Below are 5542 nucleotides of genomic sequence, written 5' to 3'. Positions count from 1 at the left end.
TTCTAATCAAAAGCCCTAAAACATTAGTTCGAATAGGAAAAAAAATATAATGTCAAAGTCCTTTTATTTGTGTGTGGGGGGGGGGGGCATTGGCCAACTTTTTTAAAATTTGGGATCGCCATTTATGATAAAATGAATAAGGATTATTATCAGTCAATTCTATTCATTAAGGATTATTTAAATCTAATAAACCCAAATAAAATTTTTCATTAAATGATCCATTAAATTTAAATCAATGCGTAACCTTGACTCAGTGATCAATTTTTCATACATTAGCTTTTCATTATATAGTTGTTAATTTTTGTCAAACTTATAAACTAGAAAACTAATTAGTTATCATGTTTTATAACAAAATAAATACATTTAATGCATTATTATTATTATTATTAATAGACATATACGTGTATATAATATAAACTTACCGGACAAACTCAACAAATATCTACAAAGGATTAGGGATGAGATCGTACCGTACCTATACCCGAAAGTACCTGTACCTAAAATCTGGATACTCATACCCGAATTATATGGTACGGGTACAGGTACTTTGGGTACGGTACTCGCTTTATACTCCTTTGTTGTTTTTTTTTAAATCTCCACTAAACTAGGTATCGGTAATGGTACGATGCCGACAATCAATTATCTATAATACCAAAACCGTAATACCACAACTATAACCGTAATGCCGCAACCAAAACATAATACCAAAACTAAAAATGAAACAAATCAACCATAATATAAAATTCATTCAAAATCAAGTTATGAATACCAAAACATGCAAAGTATCAAATTTTTTTTTATCAAAATCTATAAACCAAAATTAACTTATACAAAGAAAGTCAACATTCGTTTAATCTTCGCTAGTCATCTTTCCATTTTCCCTTTTTCCTTTTCTTTGTTTATGTTATCCTCAATTTCTATAGAAAAACAAGAGATAAAAATAATACATGTTATTTAATGATATACACAATTACACATACATGAAATAAAAATATACGAATACACAATATATAAATATACACATATAGATTGAGAATGAACTTATTCAACTAATATATATTATGTTTTGCAAATCTCGTTTGAAAGTTAAATATGAGTGTTGGAAACCTAATAAAAGCCCTGCATATTATAAACGGGTACCAACACCCGTAATACCCATACATGTACCCGAACGTACTCGTACCTATAATCAATAAATTTGGGTACCCATACCCGTACCCGATACACACGTACAGGTACGGATACAGGTACGGGTACGGGTTTTCAGGAAAAAAATCTCATCCCTTCAAAGGATCATCAAACCTCAATTGTGGATGTTGTTAGTTTCTCCTTGTGTTTCTTATTGGCTTTACCCATCTGTGCTTCCTCATCTCGTATGACTCAATGACCCAATCACCATGCTTACCATAAAGTAAGTTCCCCAAAACAATTCCAATTACAAACCCACTTCCAACTCCTAACAACATGATCACCCAATTAGTTTTATCACCTGGGAAGAAAGACCCACACTCAATGTTCTTCGGTGGAAGCGTTAGTGTCCTTAAAATTTGGCATTTCTTAGATAAAGGTGTTCCACACAAATCGGGATTACCCATGTAGGAGTTGTTCTCAAATGTAATTAATTGTTTCCCTTGAGGTATGGCCCCATGAAGATGATTGAATGACACATTAAAAATTTCAAGGAAACCAAGTTATGACAATTCGTGAGGAATTTCCCCTGCTAGCTTGTTTTGGGAGAGATCCAAAGATTCAAGATTCTTTAAGATGGGAGGATACGACCTGTAAGATGGTTATTTGAAAGATTAATGGATTGAATCCCATGTAGATAATACAGTGATTCTGGGATCAACCCTTCAAATTTGTTACTAGAGAGATCAATAACTGTGAAGATGTTTAAAATACTAGGGTACTCCATCTTGACACCTTTGTTTGTTAGCGTCATCGAGTACCTCACTAGAAAATTCGACTTTGGGTCAATATGCAGATATATTTCCATAACAGAGGATTTTCTAACATTAAACGATTTCATTGCATTCCATGTTTGAAATAACTTTTGTTGCAGTTATCCACTAAAACCATTGTTGGAAATGTCTATGATGCGTAACTTGAGGAATGGTGAGCCAATTGTAGCCGGACCTTGAATCACACCAAAAAACTTATTGGATTGTAAAATGAGAACTTGTAGTTTAGCAAGAGTTCCCAACCAAAATGGAAAGACGTCTTTGAAAGAGTTACCTCCAACATCGAGAAATTCTAATTTGGTGCAATTAGTCAATGATTTTGACAGTTGACCTGTAAATTGATTTTCACTCAAATCAATTTTCTTCACCAGACTTCTTTGAGTAAAGGCATTCATCATTGGCCCATGGAAGTTATTTCTTTTTAAATCCAAAACTTACAACAAACTGGCAAAGTTGCCTAAACATGGAGGAAGCATTCCAGTCATGTTGTTAGAAGACAAATCTAACACTTGAAGGGATTTCATTTCACATATCAGTGGTGGTATTTCACCGATTAGTTTATTGTTTGAGACATCGTAAATAACCGTGGTTAGCGGTGGAACTGGAATTCTTCCTTGTAGCTGATTATACGAGATCTTGAATTCTTCCAAACGAACCCATGGGAGAAAATGGGGTTGCCTATGAAATCCAGTGATTAAGTTGTTTGAAAGATCAAGAATCTGTAATGTTTCTTTGGTATTATTCAAAATCCACTCTGGGACAAGGCCGGTAATGTTGTTGTTGCTAAGATTTAAGATTGCCAATTTTTTTTGGGAGTGCAAAAAGATTGGAAATTCTCTCGAGTTGCATGATGAGAGTCCTAGATAAATCAATTCTGGTAACACGGTCAGATTGGTGTAGTTGGTGTCGACTAATGATACTTTTTTATAACCTAACAACAAAACTCTGAGTTTGGTGAGTCCTACGAACGTACCAAGGTCCAGTGTGCCGCTAAAACTGTTATCTTCTAGGGTAAGCCATTCGAGACATTTGAAATTGGAAAACGAGCTTGAAATTTCTCCTTGTCTATGATAGTTAATTTGGTAAGGTTCATAAAAGAAGATGGGATATGACCATAGATAGAATTTTGCCGCATTGTAACAGCACTAAGTTTGGTAAGATTCGAAAGAGAGGGCAGAATTTCATCATATATGTTGACATAAACTAGACTCAACACTTCAAGGTTTGTCAGTCGGCATAACCATTCATGTATGCGTCCCTTTTCACAAACTTCCAAACCAACAGGGTTTGAAAGACGTCTTGGCAATGTAGGAACTAAGCCCATGAGCTCATCTTCACCAAGTATCAAGAGAGTCAGCCGGGTCATGTTAGAGAGAGAACGTGGGATGCATCCAGAGAAATAGCATGCATAAAGGGACAAGTATACCAAATGGTTTAGTTTGCTTATGGATTGTGGTATACTCCCAACAAAACTTGTGGCTCCCAGATCCAAATGCTCAAGTAAGGTGTTGTTTTGAAATTCAGGTAATGAACCAGTGAGGTTTGGGTTTTCGCTCATATCAAGATATTTGAGATTGGGTAAATGAAATATTTTTGACGGAAACCAATCTCGAAGCCGACAACCTTGAAGATCAATTGACCTCAAAGAAGAAAAGTTAGACAAGAAAGGAGGTATGAATGAATTGATGTCAACTCCTGAGAGATGTAGTGTTTCGAGTTTAGTCAAGTTTTGCAGCAAAACCTCAAAACTAGTACTTGGAAGCTTTAGCGGATTCCATGACAGATCCAACAAACTCAACTGCATCAAGTGCGTGATTTTAATCGGGATTTGACCACTGAAGCTCGAATAAGATAGATCAAGGCTTCTTAGTTTCTTAAGACGAGCTATTTCAGATGGAATTTGCGATTCAACAAAGTCGTTCATAGAGAGATTAAGCATTTGAAGATGAACAAGGCTGAAGAGTGAACTATTGGACTTGATAGGTCCACGGAGAGAGCTTTGGCTCAAATCGAGCCCAATCACATGGCCCTTATTGCTACAAACTACACCATCCCACAAGCAACAATCAAAATCATGATCTGATGTGTTGCTTGTGATCTTCCTCCAAGAGTCAAGCTTTTGAAACCTTCCAGCATCAAATGAAGCATAAGGTCGATGTAGAAAGCTTTGCTTAAATTCAAACAATGCTGAACACTCTTTATGATGGCTTAATAATGAACTAATACACGGGCTAATGACTAATAAGTATACAAAGGAGATGATTTGCATGAAACTGAAAGCCATGAAGAAGTAGCTAGGTTTAATTTGATAACTTGATTATTTGTAGAAGTTACAGTTTTGTTTATATAGAGAGACTATTTTGTATATTAAACACTCAATCATTACAAGATAAGAAATGAACGACGGAGAAAATGTGATGAAAGTAGTGGTGGGCTAGTAATTGATTGTGAACGATCATTCACTTACTTTGCTGAAGATTATTTTGTTATAATTGTAATTATATGTTGTATTTAATTTAGTTGTGGTTATAATACTTTGGTGGACTGATTCCAAACACTCTATGTGACTTCTTCCTCTTGTCTTTCTTGGTGTTTGAATATTATCAATCAAGATATCAATTGCAACTTGCTATCTAAAGTGAAGTGTCCATTTTAGCTCCTACGGATTATTTTTAACAGAACTTTTTTTATAAATAAACCTGGTCAATAAGAAAGTAGAAACGATGAGACAATCGTACAAGCCAATCCAGAAAAGTAACCCCCAAAAAGTAAGTACAAAACTAGAAAAGAAAAACACACAGAAACAAATCACTCAAAGCAAAACAAAAAATAAAGTTGAAAATGAGTGAGACGATAGCAAACTCCCATGAACATGTCTCGTTTGTCCTGTTTGATTTGACTCATGATCTTGACCTTCTCGGTTTTCATAACCATCTTGGCCTTGATCTCCCCGGAACTTTTCTTGATCCATAGATGTGTTCTTCGGCTCCCCCGAAATCGACTATCTCTGTGACCCTGTCCCCGACCATTCACTCGGTCGTATGCAAACGCATTCCCACTCCTTTGGCTGCAATCATGTTCATCTAATCGAGTGAGCATCAGTCATCTTGATCTTCTTAGTAAGCATCCTGTTCAATTCAACAAATCAAACCCTTAGGTCAGAACATAACTCGTTCAACAGAAAAAAACAAAATTCTGAATTAAATCCGCTTGTCCAACTCAATAAAAGAAGCAATCAATGGTGGTGGTCAAACCCTGCTTGTTTAACAAATAAATAAATAAAACCTTTTTTTTCATTAAATTATCTCCTCACCAATCAAACCAACTTGTTTGATTTAATATTTCTTTTTCTTTCAATCACAGCATACACTTGTGTTTGACTTTTGTGTTTTCCCACTTTTTTCCTTGTGATCTTAGAGTACAAAAGTAAAACACCAAATTCCTTTTTACCTTTTAATAAATCCCTGCAATCACGTACTTCACAAAACCCTCCGTATCAATCACGACTTTGATTGACGTCTTGCCTCCTTATCAATCACGACTTTGATTGACAAACTCCAAGAGCGGTTATACCAATTCAA

General features: G+C 35.4%; 1 pseudogene; it reads right to left on the bottom strand.

Moving 5' to 3' along the window:
- Positions 1–1319: 1319 nt before the first annotated feature.
- LOC143558263 (receptor-like protein 6) lies at positions 1320–4245 on the bottom strand (annotated as a pseudogene).
- Positions 4246–5542: the final 1297 nt, after the last annotated feature.

This window comes from Bidens hawaiensis, unplaced genomic scaffold, assembly GCF_021521415.1.
Source record: "Bidens hawaiensis isolate Kalapana, Puna unplaced genomic scaffold, B.hawaiensis_p1.1 tig00019386_1, whole genome shotgun sequence".
Lineage (NCBI taxonomy): Eukaryota > Viridiplantae > Streptophyta > Magnoliopsida > Asterales > Asteraceae > Bidens > Bidens hawaiensis.
This window is presented reverse-complemented; position numbering and strand designations above follow the sequence as displayed.